Source organism: Neovison vison, chromosome 13, assembly GCF_020171115.1.
Source record: "Neovison vison isolate M4711 chromosome 13, ASM_NN_V1, whole genome shotgun sequence".
NCBI classification, from domain to species: Eukaryota; Metazoa; Chordata; class Mammalia; order Carnivora; family Mustelidae; genus Neogale; species Neogale vison.
The window spans coordinates 90064165-90088581 of record NC_058103.1 but is presented as its reverse complement, the minus strand read 5'-3'; the positions used below and the strand labels follow the sequence as shown (position 1 = coordinate 90088581).

Below are 24417 nucleotides of genomic sequence, written 5' to 3'. Positions count from 1 at the left end.
ACGTGAAACAGTGAAAACCAGCTCTTATTTAAAATAAAAGTAAAATTTTATATATGTAGAGAACGGGGTAGAAGTTGGCAAATTCAGATGGTGACAATGAGAAGCTATAGAAAAGAAATAAGTGCTTGGGACTTTTCATTAGCATTTGATATCTCTTCTTGCTAAAGAGGCTAAGGGGTTTCTTTAAAACAAGGATCTGAAGTACATGGTAGAGAGTTATATATTGTCTAGACAACAGAGATACTTGTATCTAATCTTATGACAACAATCCTACTTAACAGGTCCAGACACAGTGCCGTATGAGACTGAGTTAGAAGGAAACGAGGATTTGTGATTAGTCTACTACATTTCTTTAATAACATGAAAAAATATGAATAAAAAAGTAAGCAAAATAAGTCAATCATAGAAAGACAATTATCATATGATCTCTCTGCTATGAGGAATTTGAGAGGAAGGGCGAGGGGTTTGGCGGGTAGGGAAGGAAAAAATGAAACAAGATGGTTTTGGGAGGGAGACAAACCATAAGAGACTCAATCTCACAAAACAAACTGAAGGTTGCTGGAAGGCGGGAGGGTAGGGATAGGGTGACTGGGTTATGGACGCTGGGGAAGGTATGTGCTATGGTGAGTGCTGTGAAATGTGTAAGCCTGATGATTCACAGACCTGTATCCCTGGGGCGAATAATACATTATATGTTAATAAAAATAACTAAAAAAATAAATAATAAAAATTTAAAAAAGACTTACGTGTATCTGCTTACTTCTCCCACAACAAGCAAATTCATAACATATTGAAAATATTAAATTGTAATTAGCTCTAACCATCATTTTAGGTTTAGATTACTTCTAAGCTAACATATTTACTGATAAGAATGCACACTATTTTTAAGTACTATTTTTAAACATTTTTAAATGTTATTCCATGCAACTCAAAATAAAAATTGTCACTTACATCCCTGAAAAAAAAGTGGGAGTACATATTAAAGAATCATTAAGCAAGTTTACAAGCTATAAAAAACAATTCTGGTATGTTTAGTCTAATTTTCTTTCATTGGACTACACTATAAATAATTTTGTCGAATTTACCTTAAGAATGTACTGAAAGTCCAATGTGACAAGAGAAAGCTACCATAGATTTAAAGAGGAAGTTGATGTTTAAAGAAACGGAAGGTTATCTTCTTTTTCAAAAAGGTTATTATCTCTAGAGTAAGCAATGGAACTGTTGTGAATATTATCCTCTTGCTCATCTCAGAGTACAGGATAAGAGTATGGGGTTAATGATAAGTTAAAAAGTCATAAAAATAAAAAGAAAGTAGCTCTAAAGGAATGACTTCTTATGATGGGCAGTAGTGGTTAAAGAGGGGAACCTTAGTAGCAAATGGCCATTTCTTGCACCAGATTATGAAGGTTTCAGTCGGGTGCCAATGAGGAATCAGACCTCCCGAACAAGAGTTAATTCTTTCATTTTACAGTGCATCAAGATAAAAACACTAATGTGTAGAACAGTGGCATTAGAAATTTGGTTCAGAGGTTTCACACTGGCTTCTTTTTGTTATACACAGCTGCTTTTTGCATATAAATGAGCACTGGATACAACTATACATGTAGATGAATACTCTGAAAAGGGGGGGCAGGCGGGCTAAAAGAAAAAACAAACAACCCTGAGTTTTTTCCTGTTTAATTATAATCCCATGTTCTTTTTTTTTTTTTTAAGATTTTATTTATTTATTTGACAGACAGAGATCACAGTAGTCAGAGAGGCAGGCAGAGAGAGAGGAGGAAGCAGGCTCCCTGCTGAGCAGAGAGCCTGATGCGGGGCTCCATCCCAGGACCTGGGATCATGACCTAAGCCAAAGGCAGAGGCTTTAACCCACTGAGACACCCAGGAGCCCCTATAATCCCATGTTCTTAAAATGTTTTAGAATTTATATGATTTTTAAAAACATGGGAGAGGGTGCCGGGGTGGCTCAGTGGGTTAAGCCATCAGCTCAGGTCATGATCTCAGGGTCCTGGAATCGAGCCCTGCATCAGGCTTTCTGCTCAGCCAGGAGCCTGCTTCCCTGCCTCTCTCTCTCTGCCTGCCTCTCTGACTACTGTGATCTCTCTCTTCAAATAAATAAATCAAATCTTAAAGACAAGAGGGAGAGAAAGGTCATTATCAATCCAGGGAATTGAAAACTGTCAAAGATATTACCCAAGTGTTTACCATAGTTATCCACTGGTACTAGTAAATAAAGCAAGCAACTCCTACCATAGCAAAAAAACTATTAATGAGCCATCAAAAAAACAGGTCAGTTATCAGTATTTATTTTGGAATTCCCCATAGTTTTATCTTATCAAGTTGTTTTTCCTTCCCCTTTTTAAAGCAGCCTGTTTAGTGAAAGTTGACTGAATCAAGATGGGGACAGAACGAGGTACTGTCACAACGCTGGTCTGTCTTTGCGCATATATCGCCCATGAATGTTTCACCTAAACACACAATTACTTTACATATAAAGTGTTTCTAAAGCAGATGAAAACAATCACTTTGTGAGTGTCCAATTTGTCTTCAGAACGTCAAGTCATCAGTAACTAGAGCACTTTTAAAATGTCTTTCAACATACTTATGAATATGTTTCTTCTGGTAATTATAGAAGATTATCAACTATCTAATCTATGTCCTCACCAAACAAGATGAGAAAATATATATGTACATAAAAATACACGTTTTCATGACTCTGGATATTTATTGACTAAACATATACTCATTTAAGATAGAAGTGATTAAACACTGAAATAGCAAACCATTTGATAGGATTTTGCCTTTTACCACCATAATTAAATGTTATGCTGAGTAAATCCAAACAAATTAAACACTTGTGGACTAAAAGAAAACACAAACACATACACAAAAAGGTTTCATTACAAAAGAATAAGAATATATGCTAATATATATTTATAACTTACTTAAATATTACATGTGGCTACTTTCTTCCTAACTTAGACAGCAAATCGAAAATATTGAGGAAAAGGACTCAATGGCCATGCATTCCAGCCAGTCAACTGTCCCCACCGCGCCTCAGGCAGAGGTTTCAACAGACCTCACCAAAATGCTCTCTCAAATGGGACGGACCTTGGAAACCATGATGTTCACGTTTCACGAGTTTGCTGAGGATAAACGCTACTTAACAGAGGAGCCCCTGAGAGTACTCATGGAAAAGGAGTCCCCTGGATTTTTGGAAAATCAAAAAGATCCTCTGGCCGTGGACAAAATAATGAAGGACCTCGACCTGCGCCTAGATGGCAAAGTGGGCTTCCAGAGCTGCTTCTATCTCAGGGCTCACCATCACGTGCAATGACTATTTTGTAATACACACGAAGCAGAAGGGAAAGACATAGGCAACAATGAGCAACAGTCCCGCCCACTGAGAGTTCTCTAGAAGGGTCTCTTAAGAATCTGTCCTACAGCTTTCCCCAGTATAAATTCCATGGGTACATTGGGACCCTCAGAAATTGTGCAAGTAAAATCCAACCCCCATTTGAGAAGCAGAGAAAGAAAAGATAAGCTTTTGATTTTTATATTGCTTGCATCCTCTTGCCCTCAGTAAACAAATTCCTTTTCTAGTTTCTCAAAAAAAAGAAAAAAAAATTGAGAAAAGGTTACTCTTGCCATGGGTAGCCAAGCTGACCTCAGTAGGAAGTGTTTTTCTAATTACCTTTCTACCATGTTTCATCAGCTTGTCAGGTTGGATAAAACAGTGGAATAATGGGAACATATTATATATATGAATATGTGAAATTACTGAATTGGCTATATATTTTCTAACCTAGTAAGTGAAAAGATATTATAGAAAGCGATAGCTACCTCTTATTCCTCCTAATTTGTGTATTAGAAATTGATGACCTATCTTTACATTCTTAGAAACAAATAATCCGGGGTACCTGGGTGGCTCAGTCATTAAGCATCTGCCTTTGGCTCAGGTCATGATCCCAGAGTCCTGGGATAGAGCCCCGCATTAGGCTCCCTGATCTGCGGGAAGCCTGCTTCTCCCTCTCCCACTCCCCCTGCTTGTGTTCCCTCTCTCGCTGTCTCTCTCTCTCAGTGTAAATAAATAAATAAAATCTTAAAAAAAAATGAAACAAATAATTCTATTTTTTGCACAAAAATATTCCTTACAAGGATTTAAGAAGCCTTGAAAATGGTTGTCTCCACAAAAACTGCTCTTTAAAAGGACAACCCCCTTTAATGTAGCCGAATTCAACTAGTATGAACCAGTATGGCCAGCTTGTGTTCTAATTAGCTGAGCATCCTTTCTGATTGTTGACTGGTCAACAGTTTAGATATCACTTCTGACTTTTCTACATGATGGACAAAGCCCTTTAACGTTTCTGATATATGCTTGCTAGGTTGTATCTTTGGTAGATGAACTCAAGTTTGACACATATTCCTCTATAATATATAGAGCATAAATATTTTAATTTTTAAAATTTATTTAAGAGCATAAGCATAAATATTTTAGCACAAGGTGAGTTGACCATAGGCTTTCATTCGGGGTAGTTTGGGGTAAAGTCTGAAGGTATCTTCACTACTCGTGTGTTCCAGATGAAATCATATGCATTATTTAAATATCTAAAAAATTTAAATACTCTTATTTGAGTAATTGGAAATATACCCTCATAGCAACATAAGCTGAGTGGGTTTAGTTTTCTAAGAAGTTGAAACACTTAAGGATTGCCACATGGCAAGAAATAAGCCACAAATGGCCTTTAGATTCTAGCAGAAAATCATTAAGAAAATCCAAGGTTATTATTCATATATATATATATATATATATATATATATGTATATACCATCAAACTGTTGATTAAACTTTATCTAAATAAGAATATTTTCTTGGGGTGCCTGGGTGGCTCAGTGGGTTGGGTCTCTGCCTCCGGCTCAGGTCATGAGCTCAGGGTCCTGGGATGCAGCCCGCATCAGGCTCTCTGCTCAGCGGGGAGCCTGCTTCTCCCTCCCCCGTCTGCTGCTCTGCCTACTTGTGATCTCTCTGTCCAATAAATAAATAAAATCTTAAAAAAACAAGAATATTTTCTTAAGAAAAGAGAGAAGAGAGGGCAAAAGGTAAATAGGAAGAACCAAAAATGATCTCAAAGAGGTCAAAAGTATGGATAGAAATCACTATCCAACTGACAACCCTGCTTCCCCATGTAAGATCATGACTTGGTTTTGGCCCGGATATTGGAGAAATCTAGACTTGCAAACTCTCCTCCTTTGAACAGTCCTAGCTGACAATCAGTATCCATTTAGTATCAAGTCTGACCTAGCAGAGACTAAACAAAAGAATTTTCAATTCAGCTATTTGGACATTTAAAATTTTCATTGAGTGTACACTACAAGAGAGAAATTCTGGCGTAAAAAATGTTTATACATTTTTATACCACTGCTTTATAAGGCCTTCATCTTTTTTCTAGCCCACCCAGCCAACTTTATATGGCCTTAAAATACTGTTATAAAGAATCTATAAACCTATGTGCAATTTTATCCAAGTGATATTTGTACCATTCTAGAAATAATAATGGATAGCTGTCAGGTTCTGGATTAGAGATATAAGAAGTCAGGTTATCTAGAGCAATGGAGAAATAGAGATTGAGACTGGTATTTTGACATTTCCCGGGTTATGTTCTCTTTTCTCTTCCTTGAGCTCTTTGAATACATTCTCCCTTTTCATTTTAAGTGACTGACGTGCTGCCAATGTTACAGAACTTAGATCCACTCCCTGGAGACATTACTTTTTTTTTTAACTCCTTGGACATTTGGGAATACAATTTATAGCAAGTAGATATACTGTAAATTGAATTGCTAAGGGAGTTTGCTCTTTGCTTAAGTAAGTTCTTTCATAAGATAAATAATGTTCTTACAAAGCAATTAATACCACCAGTGGAGTAATGCTCCTCTAACTTTATGAACAAATTTAGATGTTTACAAGAAACACCATATGAAAACTTCTGATGGAATTATTAATAAGAACTTGGATTTACACTTGTTTTGTTCACTGCTGTATGCCTAGCTTGTAGAAAAGTACTTGGGAGAGTAGTATAAGCTCAATAAATAACTGGGAAATGAATAAATGAATGAACACTTTCAAGGCCTGACCTGAGACAAAAGTACGGAGTCTCATTTCAAGTGCACAAGGGAAGCAGGAGAAATACCAGTGTTTAGGCTTTTCCCTTCTCACATGAGTAGTTAGAACCACTCAGTTGGGAGGAGGCTAATGGCAAGGGGATGGGAAGTTTCTGCATGTTACAGATTTAAAAGCATACTCTCTATCAACTTGTTTACACTATTGAAAATCAAAATTGTTTTTTTTTCCACAAGGAATTATATATTTTTAGGCCCATATTGAGTAAGATATAGGGGGAAAAAACCCATAGAAAGCCCCACAGAACTTCTAACAATAGTCTAGGCATAAGTATCTGACTGTCATACTAAGGCAGTAACACTTTCCATGATTTAATACCCTAGCGGATAAACATTTATGTTTAAAGTGTAGATACATTTTGGAAACACTCAACTGACTCAGGAAACACATGTGCTTTGATGCCATCGGGTCATACTTCAGGTGGAGCCCCGGGAAATTTTTTGGAAAGTACTGGGAGAAATAGGTTGGAAGGAGGGAGAGAGAGCACATAAATCCATTAGCAATTGCATTTATAGCTCTCCCCATCTGTCATTTTCAAAGCATTTTTCTAATATTAGCCAGTGAAGTTGTAAGTACACATGGCTCGCATCCATTGTCTCCTCTCACTTGGTAAAGACAAAGGAGAGGACGCAGAAGGCGTAAGTGACGTATCACTCGTTCGTGCCCCAGGTGAAAATAAATGCAAAGACTTAAGCCACAAGTTCGCAATTTCCTTCCATGTGCTGAAAATCTATGAGGCCAACTTTTTCCCTAGGAATAGCTTTTTGCCTTTTAATAGCATCTTCACTCCTACTCTGCACATCAATTAGGGAGAAAGCATGGGATATGAAAACATGGTTGGAGTTACCTATTATAATCCATTGCATTGTAGATTTGATTATGCCAATTTAAGGCAAGAAAGGCCAACTTAGAGAAAAAAGAATCATGGGACGTAAGCAAGACTTGATGAATTGTATGAGGTCTGCAGCTGCCATCAAAATCACATAACACAATGGATTTCTATGGTCTTTGTTTTAGTTTTACCAAAGCAAAGTGATTCAGTCGTTTTAACTAAACTCATACCTCCCTATCTCCCCAGAACATAAATGATAGTACCTCGTCTGCTCTCAGCGGAGACAAAAAGTGGCCTGTATCGTTTAACAAAATTGTCTGAAGAAATTAATAGCTGTATGACGGTCCTAAATAGTTCTATCATTAGATCAGTCATTTTAAACTTTAAAATACGTATGTGCCTCCCACTGGAATGTACACTTGAAAAAGACAACTAGAAAACTTTAACTGAATGAGTCTTGCCCCTACTCAGGCTATACCTGCACGTGTGCGAGAGAGCTGGGAATCTGGAAGCTTCTAGTGACTAACGTCTGCAACATGCTTCTAGAATGACCAATAGACTAACTAGTCACTCAAATGAGGAAAAGGTTTGGCAAGTCCAAGGGGAAAAGGAGCTTACAATTATTCACCCACCAAAATTTTTTAAAAAAGAAAAAAAAAAAACTTATACAGAAATTCAGGACATATCTCACAAGGGGAAGAAGAAACTAAAAAAATTTAAGAGACAAAGCCAGCCTATACAAATTAGAATAATATATGCACAAATCTCTGGAGAAACTCTATTATATCACAATTAATGCAGAGCCTGCAATCAAGCCAGGCTAATTTCAATAGATTCCAAGTTTTGAACAGTTCCTAGACTATCCAAGTGGGAATTTGGCCAGGATGCTGGGGTTAATAATTCATTTTGAGAGAGGCTAATTCTTTGGGAAGCAGCCCACTCTGCAGGAGGAAGCATTTGGCCCATGTGAGCAAATTTGCTCTTCAAGATCGCCCTTTATTAGCTCTACAAGACACCTTTCTTTCTTTCCCCCCCCTTTTTTTTTTTGGAGAGGGGGTGGGGGGGTAGGGGTCAGTTTACTTTCTCATACATGTAGAAATATTTACCATGTTTTCAATGAATATAGAAGACACTCAGAGAAATTCTTCAAGCATATACATTAAATGTTTGGGTTCTTAAAGAACAAATTTTACATCAACTTCCAATCACTACGATCTGAGTACAGGGTTGTCAGAGGAGTAGTGGGCAAATGCACTGCCTCTGGAATCAGACAGTCCTGGCTTTTCATCTTGGCTCCAAACTGTGAAACTTTGAAGAGGCCACTGAATCACTCTAGGATTCAGATTCTTCACTCCTAAAATAGGAAAACTAATGGTGCCTACTTCATAGGGGTCTTATGAGGTTTAAATAAGTCATTTGTTAATTGAACAAACAATTACTGAATGCCAGACCCTGTTTGAGGCCCTGAGAATACAGTGGCAAACAGATGAGATAAATCCCTGACCTCATGGAATTTGTATTCTGATAAGAGATATATGCAACCACCACCACAACCACCACCACCAACAACAAAACCACACACACAGTCTACCTGGGACTAAGTTTTATAAAGAAGAACTTGATTAAGGTTATCTCTGAAAGGAGATAGAAAGTGACTAGGGATGCTGTTCTTTTATGTAGGGTAGGTCAGTGAGAACATTCTGGAAAGTAACACCTGAGCAGAGACCTAAATAAAGTCTGAGCCAGCCAGGAGGCTGGGAAGCTTGAGACCAGAGTCCTAAAGCAAAGGAGGGGGACTGTGTGCATGTGAAAGGATAGGGCCAGCAAAACAGCCAATGCCAGACCATCTCAGGTCTTAACGGGTCATCTTAAAGGACTGAAGTACTAACCTAGCATCTGGCACATAATAGAACACATAACATAACAGCAGTTTATTCCAATATTGGGTAAATATAGTCACAGCTCAGAATCTTCTGTTTCCATTGCTCTGCTACGCACGCAGTTGGAAGTATTCTCCTTCTCTGTTAATCCTCTCAGCCTAACATAGCTGATTCCTAACTGACACCTTCACACATTTTAAATGCTCATGAATATCACCATTGTTTCTAACCACAAACTTTTCCTGTGCTGTGTGATTATTCAGCATCTTCTTTGTCTGCTAATGGGTCTTAAAAGTGATGGGTTCTTTCAAGCACTTTGGTCAAGGGGAGTGGAGGTACACAAAAATAATGGGACATATTAAGTAAGGAGATGAAGTAATACAGTATCCTTGTTTTCCCCCAGGAACACCCAAATTTGGGTGTTACTTCCTACTTAGCTGTTTTAGAAGGAAATCTTTCACTGTTCTTCATGTCTCTAAATCTGACTGTAGTTAAGCCCAACCAGGAGCACCTGCAGGAGATACTGAATGAATCATTCCTGCCTTTCCCAAAACTTGAATGGCTCCATGTCATCAACAACCAGAGTCTTAGGGAACCTGGGTAGCTCAGCTGGCTAAGCATCTGACTCTTAATTTTGGCTCAGGTACTGGTCTCAGGGTTGTGAGATTGAGGCCCATATCACCTCTATGCTAGGCGTAGAGTCTGCTTAAGATTCTCTCTCTCTCTCCCTCCCTCTGTGCTCCCTCCTCCCTCTCACCCCCCCCCAAAAAAAACCCCAAAACAAAACCAAAAAACCCAAAACCCAAATAACCAGAGTCTTGGCCTGCATTTGAAGGTCTTTCACATTCTGGGCCCAACCTATCTTCCCAAACTTGCATCACACTACTCTAGAACACATACATAAAATCCTAACTGAACCATGCTGGCCTCTCTGTCCATTTTATTCCTGTATTATTGCCATCAAAATATTTGCCATCTTGTAGGTAGTTGAGATGCTCTCCCTTATTTTAGGCTCTCTTCTGGTTTTTATATACCTGGAAGCCTATGTTTCTCAGCCCCTCTTCCCCATGAATTGGGCAGGACCATGCTCCTAGTTCAAGACATGTGAACATGACTAAGGGGGTACATAGGCTCTCTGGGGGCTAAAGAACTCACTTGCTGATATAAATTCCCCAGGTCCTTTCTCTTGCTGTGGCAATCACGGTACTTGTTGAGATGAGGAGCCACAAAATGGAAGGACCTTTACATGCGACCTTGCATATAGAAGACAGCTACCTCAGAGAGTAGCATGAACTCCTCAGGGACTTTGTGTGCCAAGAAACAAACACTTATGTTAAGCCATCGAGATTCTGGTGCTCTTTGTCGAGGCAGCATAACACAGCCTATGCTAACTGATATACCATTATTCAAGATCTTCTTTGATCACTACTTTGAAGTGATTCTTCCTCTCTTAAAAAGTCATATGGAAACAATTTTACTGTTTTTTAGTTGCTGGTAAATTATTGCTTAGTAGGAAGAATCAATGCCACTGAAAAGTCTCTTTGATATACTTGGGAGCTCAGAAATGGAGGCTGAAATGAATCCCACAGGGTTCTGAAGGGCTGACAAGCTGTGTTGAGAGCTGCCTAGAAAAAGAGATGGAGAGATGAGTAAGGTTGTTCAGAGGGGACACTTGGAGATGAGCTGGGTATAAAAAGAATTTCTCAAGTGACACTTGTGCTATGTGATACAATAGTTTCCCATGTCACTGCAAAACTTTAGTAAAATTAGAAAATGCAAAAACTCCTCAGGTGGTTTGATTTCTTCAAGAAGCTGATGAAGGGGCTGAATTTTGCACCAAGATTGTGTAGGGTTAAAACAGTCATTTGAGTGGTCAAAGGAATCAGCTGATATCTGGGTCCCACTTCACTTATTAATGAAGCAAACAGGAGAGATCATGTAACTGTCTTGGATTATAGATACTGGGGGGCCTTGACTCCCCAGTAAGAGTAAGATTCTCAGCAAGAGGAACTATATTTCACACATCTCTTTATTCCTGCAGGTGCTTAACCCCAAACTTTAGAGTGGAGGACCCCAGTAAAAATGGACCATGTGAACAGATGACTGCTGCAGATCAAAACTAGTCCCTTCATTTTGCTTTCTCATACCAAAATGTATAACTTACTCTTCTACTTTTCTTTTCTGCTAGAAACATTCTCAGAATATTCTATGATATTTTGATGATTTTTAGCTTGTAAGTGGTAGCAAATATTTTAAGTCCTTACCAGTACAACCTTGCTAATTAGACACTGTTCCATTTATTCTCTTAATCTGCACTCTTAGCTGCATTTAATGATCTGAATTTTGTCAGCATGAAGAGAAAGAGCTTCCACAAAGGGTGAGAATTGGGAGGAAATGGAGATAAAAATGAATTTCACTATCTCACTTCCAGTTTATCTTCTCTGCCATCAACATTAAAGTCCTGTTTTTGTCTCTTCAGAAAACCACATGACATTTGAGAATCTTCTCCTCTACTGCACAAATTTCAGAACCATCTGGAATACCTTCCTCCCTTCCTTCTCTCCACCTCCCTGATCGTCCATCCTTTTCTTCCAATACGAAAGTGTTTTTTTCCTTATTTGGCTTACTCTTCTTGTGCTTCTAAGCTCTTTAATTTTATCTTAATTCTCTGGCTACTTTGGTATCATTTATGTGAAGCCAAACTCACACGTACACAGGAGAGTTTGCAATAAATAATACTTGGAGATAAATCGTCTGTGGTATACATCAAAATCAACTTTTCTGGTTTTTAATTCTAAATATTAATGAGAAGTTAAAAGGGCAAAGACTGTTAAGCTGGTACATCCCAGTATATGAAGAGAGCTAACATAACACATATGTAACTATTTTTAAGTATGATTGGGCTCTCCATCAGGAAGACTTCTATATGCATAAAAATTAGTAGATTAAACTCACACCTATAATCTTTGAAGATACTCATAATGAAACCAGTTTCTTATGACATAATACTTGAGGAGAACATTTGTTCATTTGGCCTATTTTTGCAAAAAAAAAAAAAAAAGTATAGATAAAAAAATGATACATGGCCCTCTCCATGTATTTCTTTTACTTGCTAGAGCTGATGAATTTAAGATTATTGGCAGAGACTATAATAATAATTTACATATATACCCAGTCAAGTTTATAAAGAATGAACTCCCGGTTAAAATCCTGGTATATAATAATGGCTTCATTTCAAAGAGGAAACACGTGTGAGTGTGTCTGTCACACACACGCATGCACACACATGCACACATGTCACACACATACATGTGGACACATGCACACATTCTCGCTGCCGTGAATTAGAGATGCTCACAATTTAACAAATACGTATTTCAACATGCCCTTTGCTACTCAAATTAGTGGCAGCATCTGCATGACTGTCCCCAACCTAGTGCAAGGAAAGTGATTCCTTGCCCAGACAAGGGGCTTCTGACACTTGTCTTTATTGCCCCGTCATAAATTCATAAAGGGATGTCTGCTGTAACCAGTTGGCAAGTTCACTGCATAAACATCAACACCAACTTAATGACTTGTGTACACATCGTAAACTAGAGAATCTTTATACAAAGAAATCAGATAAATCAAACATGAGCTGAGGCTTGGGGAAAGCAATTAAAGCCTTAAGTTAAGGTGGCTGGAGGAGGGCACTGTATCACATCAGAGCAGATAATAGAAAATGTGTTAACGCCACTACAGTATGTGTAATTAAATTAATTAGTAATATTAAATGTGTTTAAAGCAACATCTCATCAACAGATAAGAGAAATAGACAAGAGCAGAAAAATAGATAAGAAACATTTAAAAATTTAAATTTCCCATTTTGTGTGTTCAAAGATGGGCCAACAACAACAACAACAACAACAAAAAACCCCCCAAAACAAAATACCCTGAAACTTCCTAAGAAGTTGATAAAAATAAAACAGGGAGGGGATGTAAAGTTGATCTACTTGCCTCTGGCTAGTAATGGAAAAAAGGAATAGTCAGAACATAAAAACCTCTTTGGCCCTATTTCATTTCCTATAGCATATTGAAATGTTTTGGTGCCAACCCATTTCATTCGAATTCCTCAAAGGCTGATAAAAAGTATCTTTAAGGTACATTGTTTTCTGAGCAAGTATTTGCAGTCAATCCCTAAGAAATGCTGAAGCATCACCTGGTAATACAAATTTTAAAATTATTTTTAAAACATCCAAGGAGCTTTTTGCTGAACAAAAATTAGATTGCTTATATGCCAAAGCTCTTCATCAGCTGAAAGCTGGAAGCTAAATTTGGCCATAAGAAACTGGCTTGGAACTTTAGAAGTTCTGGGGCCAGATTCAGCCCTGTATTACTTGCATGGCTTGTTATATAGGGGGAGAAAAAAAAGGTCTGTTCCAGTGATAGCAAGACTTGCATTTATTCATCTCAAAAGCAATAAGATCTCAGAACGGAGCCTCCATAACACAAAATGCTTTTAAGTTCTCCCTGAGGGGAATACAATATACACAATTTATGTAAAAAGAAGAAAAATGAAAGCTAAGTATTCCAGTTAAGGGTCAGCAATCAATATTTCTTTAACAGCCTAAGCAACATGCATTACTCTTAATACAAATACTTAGGAGACTTTACATTCTCCATAAAGGGGGATTTCCACCTAACCGGGGTTGAAAGTGACAGAATATGCTCTCCCAACTTAGTTTCTATTACTGAAAGATGAAAAACATATTTGGACAGCACTTCGTGGATCCTGTCATCCTTGGTTTAAACTTCTTACCTAAATGTCCTAAATGTTTAAACTTCTTACCTAAATGTCCTAAGCAACAGGTAACTACCTTTTAATACATCTCAATGGTATATGACAAAGACATTACAACATCAATATGAAAACCATACAGAAACAGGAAAAAAAAAACCCTGAACACAAAACTTATTGTACTGAGATCATGAGAATATGGCTTTCCTGGGGGGGCGGGGTGCCTGATTTTTTTCATAGTGCTGCATGATGTTGTCAAGGAGAAATTTTTAAAAAGTAAACCTTCTATTCATTTCAGCAGCACAGAAAAGTTATGATAAGATATTGTAGGTAGATAATGGACCTAAGAAATCAAGTATAAGTAAAAGGACTGAATTTTTAAAAGCATATATACCCTAATTAGTTTCTGAGCATTCACTTTGGCCCTCAGCCCATCTATTCTCCATATTGAAGTCAGAATCATCACTGCAAAGTACAGATTTGATCTTGTCACTCTAAAGCTTGACATACTTCAGTGGATTTCCATTGCTTTCAGGCTAAAGATTAAATGCTTTTCCAGTGCCTGAAAGGAACCAGATGAGCTGAGTGGGAGCCTCCAGAGTCATATCATTCTATCATCTAGCATCTCCCCTCCATCCATACAACCCTTCCATTTCCACAACCCTAAATGCTTTCTCCTGCCACAGGACCTTTGCACATACTGTCTCTGACTTCTTTCCTTGTGACCTGTCCTTCACCCCTCTAATGCAACATCTTCTTACTTCACATCTACTATTAATTGTTACTGCCCTTTTTGATCAGGTCAATTCCCTCTTAACATATTCTTTCAAAGCTCCCTAATTTCTCCTTAGGGCACTTTCCCAACTGTCCTTTTACCAGTGTATGAGCACCACAAGGGCAACACTTGCATCTATTCTTTTTATCCACCATTATATCTTCAGTGCCTGTCACAGAGGGTGGTTCATAAAGGAAGTGCTTGATTAATACCTGTGGGATGAATGAGTGAGTGAATGTATGTCAAGGTATAATTAAGCTTCTTAAAAAAGCCCACAAAAGCAACCTTAAGGCCTTTCTAGACAGCTTGAAATGAACTAATAATTCAGAGACTATATCAATACAGGCACTGCTCGATGGCTAGGATTGAATGATTCCATTGTGGTTGGTGAGGCCCAGCTGAAGCATTAAAGGAGGACCATCAAAGAGCCCTTCTGCTCCTCACCAGCTCCTTAAAAAGTGGCACAGGGGCACACCGGCTGGATCTTTTGCTTGCGCATGGCTGTCTTCCATACTTAGCCAAGCTGACTCAGAAGTTAAACCTCTTAGAAGGATGAGTTATCCACTTACGGGGTTTTTAAATAAAGAAGCCTATTAATTTTTCTTCACATTTGGAGTAAGTAACCAAACAGTGGTCATCTGCAAAGAACTTCTAATTTCTCCCTCCATCTGTATATGCTTTCGTGATGACTATTTTTAAAAATTCATTTATTAGTCCTGTGCCTTTTAAAACTTTTTTTCTTCCTGTTCTTTCCTTCTCTCAGTGATGTGTTGCCATATGGCCTAAGGAGCCCCAGGGACGTTACCCACCACCATCATTTCTCCTGGTTTCCAAATGACCTTAATTTTACTAAGGTTTAAGATTCAAGTGTATAACAACCTCTCTTTCTTTCCAAAGCAGAATTTAGAGGACTCCTTTTCTGCCTGCTGCTCCCCTTGCTTGTGCTCTCTCGGACAAATAAATAAAATCTTCACACACACACAAAAAAAACAAAACTGGTTTCTTTGCATGGGTTATGACTTTTCTTTAGATCTGTTAAGTATCTAGTAGATACTTAGATCTCTGTATTTGCATATCTGCTTTGTCCTTGCTAATAAACACCAATAAAACTCTAGGAAGACGGCTTCTGTTTCCACCAAATCTGTTTGCTCATCTATAGAATAGAATACAAATACCGTACAGGTCATTAGGAGAATTGGGAGGATGAATGGAGTGATGATGATTTAAAAAGCTAAGGGACGTCTGGGTGGCTCAGTCATTTAAGCATCCGACTCTTAATTTCAGCTCAGTTCTTGATCTCAGGGTTCTGAATTCAGAGTTGTGAGATCAAACCCTGTATCAGGCTCCAGACCGGGTGTAGATCCTGCTTAAGATTCTCTCTCTCCCTCTCCCTCTGCCCTTCTCACTTCCCTCTTCAAAAAAAAAAAAAAAAAAGTTAAAATATCTAAGTTAAAAATGGTAACCATATTTTGAGTTTTAAAAAAAACCCTAAAACAAATGATAATTGTTCTCTTATTCTTTTAAAAACACTGGTGTTCTATTCGAAAACTGTGAGATATATAAATCCACTAGTTTCTAAAACTGTTTGCAGCTTATATATGATACGCCTCGTTTTCCATAGCTCCCCAATAGAATTTATAATTACATATTTCTAAACATTTAATTTAGCAATATTTTTATTATTTTTTTAAAAGATTTTATTTATTTATTTGACAGAGAGAAATCACAAGTAGGCAGAGAGGCAGGCAGAGAGAGAGGGGGAAGCAGGCTCCCCGCTGAGTGGAGAGCCCGATGCGGGACTCGATCCCAGGACTCTGAGATCATGACCTGAGGCGAAGGCAGCGGCTTAACGCACTGAGCCACCCAGGCGCCCAATATTTTTATTATTTTTTTTTAAGATTTTATTTGTTCATTTGCCAGAGAGAGAGCACAAGCAGAGAGAGAGGGAGAAGCAGGCTCCCCACTGAGCAAGCCCGACATAGGGCTCGATCCAGGACCCTGGGATCATGACCTGAGCCAAAGGCAGAGGCTTAGGCAACGGAGCCACCCAGGCATCCCTTAGTTTAGCAGTGTTTTTACATCAATTCTCTTTCTCACTGTTGTCCAAATGAGAGCATTTTTTTATCTTTGCCTTTGAAGTCATTTTAACATAAATCAGTCTCATTTCCATTTCCTAGAAAGTTGGAGAATGTCACCCAAATTTCTGCTAAGGATGAACTCTTGTCTTATTTTGTATCATGAAGTGCCCATTCTTCACGATTAAGAAATAATAATAATACATTAGGGAGAATATCAAGTCTACAATGTTATGTTTTAAAATACCAAACATCATGTTGATACAAAACAATAGATTTCAGAATTGTAAACATTTATATTTCAAGTTTTACCTGTTTCACTTTCTATCTAGCCACAGATGTGGGGTTCAGGAAGGTCAATGAGTCCACCTATTTTATTTGTAATATTTTTTATACTCCAAAATCAAATTATTTATATTCTGAAAATTAAGTCATTTTATGTATACCAACAGCTCAATGATTCCCTATATTTTCCCTAATTCTTAAAGCATTTCAGAGCTGTGACATACCCTAACATCATCTAAAAATATGAGAAATAGAAACAAGAAAGGTCATTTCCCAAACAGTAGGTATTCATCATGTTGAAATAAGATCTCGCCCTCTACGTCTGACCCTCACCTCACCTCAGACTTCCTGGATTCTTACACAAGAATCACAGCCTTGGCACACAAGGGTTAACATAGCCCATAAGCTAAATTCAGGATTAAATGGACAGGGCATGAAGAACGAGGACCTCCTGGTTAAATCTCCATGCCACGTGTGGTCAAGAACAAATGGAACAGTCTTTCCCTGTCTCTGGCCTTTCTTGCTCTTTGGGGTGAGAAAGTAATGGACTATGGTATAGTAACAACCACCAGAATTTCTCTTGGCACGTTTTGTGTGCCAATCACAGAGAAATGCTTCCTTATATTCCTGGTAAGACGTGCCCAGAAGAGAAGAGTCAGGCTCGTATTTTCCCCAAAGATTAAAATATCAAGAGATGGGAAATCCCTCCCCTCCATAGAACGACCTTATTATCGAGACTAAGGCAAGCACCTGGGGAATTAAGAGCTGACATACCTCATTTTAAACATCTACCATATGTTCACAGAAAATAGAGCCACGTTACTTATCACTTTCTGTTTTTCTTTCATTGGTTTATGTTTTGCTTTGAATAAAAACTGCATGAAAACACAGTCTTACATTACCAGGTAGGCTGCTCCTCCACGGAATAGCTCAATAACATTTTTACTGTTTTATTTATGCAAACAAAAGAGCTCCTCAAATCAGCGCGGGCTGAACTGCTTGGAGAGTGCTGTCTGAATTTCAGTCGACTGAAGCTTTTTCCTAACACTGTTCAGGTGCAGACACTCCCCCCAAAGGCCCGGGATTGCTTTTTTCCCCTTCTTGTTTTTTTCTACAAATCACATAGCAGTGTTTCAGCGCTCTTTAAATTTATTAAAATAGAATCGGGAAATTTCTGAAGGCAAGTCACAAGTCCATGGGTGCACAAAAAAAAATGAGTTTTTGTTTTTTTTTTTTCTCCAAGTGTTCCATGCATTTACTGAACGCCTTACCGTGTGTCACCGGCTCTGCACACACACACTTCCTCCTCTCGAGACAATGCTGTGATGATTAGCATGAGCAGCTCCATCTCAGGCTGAGCTTCCGAGAGGGTAAGTTATCTGCCTAAGGTCACCCAGCTAGAGAGTGGTAGAGCTGGGAATCCAACTGTGGTTCTCTTTTTTGTTTTTTGTTTTTTAAATTTCCAACTGTTTATTGTTTTGGCTGGTTCACAACAGAGAGGATACTCACAGGCACCTCCACGCCCAGGCTGAGTCCCAAGGTGACGGAATGTTAAGAAAACAAATGTGAATGCAAGTGGGTGAGAGTGGCTTCTTCTGGACATGACGCTATCCAGGGGTATATGCTAACACACATGTGTCATCTAGAAACACTGGACCTTATAACACTGTGACACACCACAGCTGATGGAGACGGAAGGCACTATGCCTCTGGGTCAAGAAACTGGACAGAAAGCAGTAGATCAGATGATTGAGACTCAATTTCTCCATAGTTTTGCTGGGAGTCATTAATTTTTATTTCTTCATCTTTTAGTATGATTAGTGGGGACATGCAATTTAACCCAGTGTTTATGGACCACCAATGATCAGCAAGCATGATGCTTGCATGGGATATAAAGAGGAGTAAAACCACGACCCGTGACCCTAAAAACTTTAAAGTTCAGATGGAACTTTTAAGGAACGGCAAGTATACAAATGACAACCCGATAATAGAATCTTAGAACCAAAATTCAGCTCAGGAAAAAGATTTTTAAGAATCTTTCATATAGTTATTTAAACCCAGGTTGCTTATGGCATCAATATTAAAGGATTTAAATAAATCAAATTCATGAAATAGACAGCAACAAATGAGATATTCTGAAACATAATTTTAAAAAAGAAAAATCCCATTGATTAGAAGGAAGAGGGAAGTAGGGTAGCAAAATGTTTAAAAGCATAGATTTTGAATCGGATGGAATCTAATTCAAGCTCGTAGCTGTACTGACTACACCCATTACTTTGCCTACTCTTGGGCTCCTCATCTATTAGAAGGAATAATAAGCAATATCCTGTGTCATAGAGTTGTCATATTTTGGAAGGTAATCACTGCAATGAACAACTTACTAGCACGGTCAACTCATCATAGCAATAGACATCAACTCATAATATTAAATATCCACAAAAGCAGGATCTTTTTCTTGGGGAACTCCCTATCCCTAATTCCTGAAGGTAACATCTAGGAGAGCCTGGCTGACCTTTATCCTCTTGAGGGATTTCTGGCAATCAGGGCTTCAGTAAACACAGGCAAACCACGAAGTGCTCTCCAAATCAAAAGTCTAACCAGAGAGGACCAAGCAACCCTCATCCAACTCTACTCGCTGCTTGCTTAGCAACTACTAATGTACCAGATTCCTTGCGGAGAGGCAAGGAGGACCCACACTGCAGACGTTACTTCTCTGGCCCTCTAGGAGGGCACTTGCTCTCCAAGTCCAAATTGTAAAGGGGCACAAATTTTGATAAGCCACTCTCTTTGGGTAGAAGCACGCACATCCTCCGTATTTCACAAGATGATACACGACCCACAAAAACTTCTTAACAATTAAGCCACATTTCTTCTCAGCAATACGAATCTGTTTCCGGTCTACAGGCCAATTTCCTTGGCCTTTATGACAACAACAACAGCGATGAGGATTAACCTTCAGTTAAACGCATAGTATGTGCCAGAGACGGTGTTGGGTGATTTACATATATTTCTGCTAATCCTCCGAGCGAATCTGTGTTTTACAGATGCAGAATCTGTTGAAGTAACACCTTCAGGAAGGAGCAGAATCTAGATTGGATGAATCCAGGCCAGTCTGGCTCTGGGATCTGGGCTCTTATCACTGTACCACACTAGCATTCCTGTTTCATTCACTAAAGAGTGTTGTTGTTTTCTTTTCTTTTCCCCACATTCTTGTTTATTACATGGATCATTTTATTTTGGGAAACTTTTAAAAAAAGTATTATTTATTACCCAAGCAGGAATGCTCATTGTAGAAAACTTTGGAAAGACAAAAAGAAGCAAAGGGAAAACAAATTAAGTCCCAAATAATTCCCTACCCAGAAAAGCCACATCTAATATTTGATGTCATAACCTCCCAAAACATTTTCCAGAAACATATATTTGAATTTATATTATTTTTACCAAAATGGGTTCATGCTGCATGTACAATAGTCTATCTGCTTTTTAGAAAATGGCATGAACATCATTTCATATCAATATACGTCCCTATGATGACTTTTTTTAATTTTAGGTAACTTAATTGTCTTCTCTATCACAACTAACAGTGTGTGAGCTGAAGTCTAGGTCTGAGCAGAAGATCTTAACAAATGTTCATGTAAGTAAAGCCCTTTTGGGCCACCTGTTATTATTTTTAATGGCTGCATAGCATTCCACAATCGGGTTGTATCACAATCTGTCTAATTTGTTCTTGATTACTAGATAGATTGCTTCCAATGTTACGACTAAAGTAAACAACTATAATCAATGTCTACTTACATCCTTGCTCATTAATTCATTAACTTTTTAGGAAAATTGCTAGAGGCGGAAATCTGGGGTCAAAAGTACACATTTTTTTAAGGTGGGCTTCTCCAGAAAGGTTTTATCAGTGTGGGCACTGAATGCCCAACATAATATGAAAGTGCCCCCGCCCCACATCCTTGCCAAAAGCGGCGCTATCAGTCTCTTTGATGTATGCTGATCTGATAGATAAAAACTGGCATCTTATTTTAATTTTTATTTCCTTGAGTCCTAGATAGGATACATTTTTTCCTATGGTTACTGATCATTTGCATTTTTCACTAATGAACTACTTAGTGTGGAGTTTTATCAGATGCATGTTTAATTCAACTACGTACATTCAGCCATATAATAATTTATATATAGTTACTATACAATTCTATTTTGCATACATCCTCTTTCTTACAGTCTGTTACCTTTTTAAAATTTTTTAAATTTTTATTTATTTTTTTAAAGATTTTATTTACCTGAGAAGAGAAAGAGTATGTACAAGCAGCAGGAGCAGCAGGCAGAGGGAAAAGCAGGCAGAGGGAGAAGCAGGCTCCCTGATGAGCAAGGAGCCCGATTTGGGACTTGATCCCAGGACACTGAGATCATGACCTGAGCTGAAGGCAGTTTCCCAGCTGACTGAGCCACCCAGGCATCCCAGTGTGTTACCTTTTAAAGAGAATTCTGTCTTTTGTCTTTTCGTTTTGTTTATGGCGTTGCTTGCCATACAGAAACCTTAATTTTTTTTTTTAGTAGTTATATCGATAGTGTTTCGTGCCCCTGAGACCACGCACAAAGAGACATTTTTAACTTAAAATTACATAATTATCTAATTATATTCTATTCTACCAATTTTGTTATTTTCTTACATTCAAATTTTTAATTCATCAGGAATCAAGTGATATAATCTCTTCTGTCTTTTCCCATTTGAGATACTATCTTTATTTTAAAATAAATTCTTATTAAAGTTAGGTATGGTTCTATACTTTCTCTTCTGTTTCACTGACAGGCATGTTCATTTCTGTGCCAGTTCAAAGCCAACTTAATTACTATAGCTTTGTAATGCATATTAACTAAAGTAGGGTAATACCCTACTTCTGTCGTTCTTAAAAAAAAATCATAGGGTATATTAGTGTATTTATTCTTCAAAATAAATCTTTTTTTTTTTTTTTTTTTTTGGTCAGGCTTCTCAAAAACTTAACATTTTGTTGTGTAGATTGGGGAAAACTGATATGTTTATAATATACCTCTCCATTTAATCAAGTTTTCTTCCATGTCTTTTGGTTTTGTCATTTTTTCAAATAGGAATAAAATATTGTCTTTTAAAGTTGCCAGTTGGTATATATTCTCATTGATTCTTTTTTTTAATGTTGGTAAGAAGCTAAGCTATTGATATTTACAGGCTGATTTTGTAACCTACTGACTTCACATTGTTTTGAATAGTTTTTCATTTCATTCTTTTCATTTCATTTGATTTTTTTACTGTTGTTCAGGCACTTGCAAATTATTTAAGTTTTTCTCTTCCTTCCTGGTATTTATACTTTTAGTTTCTTTTTTTTTTCTCTTGCTGCATTGATTAGAAAATCCACAGCAACTCCCAGAAAAGCTGAGAAATACTGTTTCTTATTTATAGTGCATCTATCTGTAGAGGTTCCTATCTGATTTGATCCAAAGTATTATTTTCTGATACATATTCTGTCCAATGTTAAAAATATCCTCTTGTTCCCTATTTATTAAGAATTTAAAAATCAGAAATGGATGTTGACTTTTCCTAACTTTTAAGCATTTAATATAATTAACATGTGGGTTTTCTCATGATCTATTGACACGAATTTTATTAATGCATTTTCTAATGTTGGAAGATTTTTGTTTTCCTGGAAGAGAGTCTACTAGATTCGACTGCATTTTGAAAACCCACTTCTGAATTTGGTTTATTAATAGTCTACTTAGGACCTTTGAATCTATATTTATGAGAGATCATCTGCATTTTTCTTTCATGTTTTATCTTATGCCTTGTTTGATACTAGGCTATATAAAAATCAAGAAATTATTCATCTTTTCCATATTGAGAATTATCTAAAGAGTAGAAGAATTATTACAAGAAATTGGGTAAATGCCACCATAAAACAGCCTAGATCTACCACCTTTTGGGGAGAGAGAGGGGTTTAGTTTTTAGATAACTTTTTCTTTCTTTCTTTTTTTCCCATGATGATGGGTATACTCAGGTTTCCTACTTCTTGAATCATTTTTTTGGCAATACATGTATTTATATTTTATATATATTTTAATTTAAAATTTTTAGATATATAATTATATATCATAAATGAACCTTTTAAAAGTATGCAATGTAGGGCACCTGGGTGGCTCAGTCAGTTAAGCATCTGCCTTCACCTCAGGTCATGGTCCCAGGGTCTTGGGATCGAGGCCTGCATAATGCTCCCTGCTCAGTGAGGAGTCTGTTTCTCCCTCTCCATCTGCCCCTCCCCCTGCTTGTGCACTCTTGCTCGCTCTCTCTCTCTCAAGTAAATAAAACTTTAAGAATAAAAGTGTACAATGCAATTGTTTTTACTATAGTCATGAAGTTGTGCAACCATCACAACTATCAAATTCCAGAACATTGTCATCACCCCAGAAAGAAAAGCCCATACCCATCAGTGGTCACTCCCCATTTCTCCCTCCTCCAGCCCCTGACAGCTACTAATCTACTTCCGGTCTTTATGAAAGTGCCTTTTCTCCACATTCCATATAAATGGGATCATATAATGTGTGATTATTTTGTGTCTGAGTTCTTTCACTTAACATCATGTTTCCAAGGCTCATCCCTGTTGTAGTATAAATCAGTGCCTTGTTTGCTTTTATGGCTGAAAAACACTCCCGTGTATAGCCACACACATTTTGTTTACCCAGGCATCAGTTCATGGACATTTGGGTTGTTTTCCCTTTTTGGTTATTATGAATAATGGTCTATGAATATTTGTGTACGTATTTTTGAGCAAACATGTCTTCAGTTCCCTTGGGCACAAAATTAGGAGTGAAGCTCCAAGATCATATCATAACTCTATGTTCACTTTTTAAGGAACTGCTATACTGTTGTCCCAAATGCCTACACCATTTTACATTCTCATCAGCACTGTAGGAGGGCTTTATTTCTTCACATCCTCACCAACATACAGTTGTGTGTGTGTGTGTGTGTGTGTGTTTTTATAGCCATCATGGTGTGAAGTACACATCACTTTAAAAAAAATCAGTTCACCGAGACTTTCAAAATTACTAGAAGTTTTTTATTATTATCTCCTATTTATGTTATTTCGTCTTTCTCATTCCTAGTTTTGTTTGTAGTCATCTTTTATTCTTTTTTTTTAAAGATTTTATTTATTTTGTTGAAAAGAGAGAGAGCACAAGAAGGGGGAGTGGCAGGCAGAGGGAGAAGCAGGCTTCCCACTAAGCAGGGAGCCTGAAGCAGGGCTCGATCCCAGGACCCTGGGATCATGCCCTGAACCAAAGGCAGATCCTTAACCAACTGAGCCACGCAGGTGCCCCTTCCATCTTTTATTTTTGATTTTTCAAGTATTTCTGCTAATTCTAGTTGAGAATTTGATTTTTGAAGACTAGTTCTTAAATATATTTATTACAACTTTTTTCATAATTATTTCTCTATTACTTCATCTTCTTATGGAAACCACTTATTTTTATTCACTCCAGCTTAATACTTTAAGATATATTTAAAGTACAGCTTAATACTTTAAGATATATTTAAAGTAAAGATATAATTTAAGTACTCCCCCAACTATAGTGCTCACTGTATCTCCTG

The 24417-nt window shown here is 37.6% G+C and overlaps 1 protein-coding gene and 1 pseudogene across 8 annotated transcripts in view; one reads left to right on the top strand and one right to left on the bottom strand.

The window, feature by feature from the left end:
- The window catches only part of MEIS2 (Meis homeobox 2), a 209234-nt gene that overhangs the window by 70018 nt on the left and 114799 nt on the right, over nucleotides 1-24417 (bottom strand). The window lies entirely within an intron of this gene.
- Nucleotides 3089-3377, top strand: LOC122894022 (annotated as a pseudogene).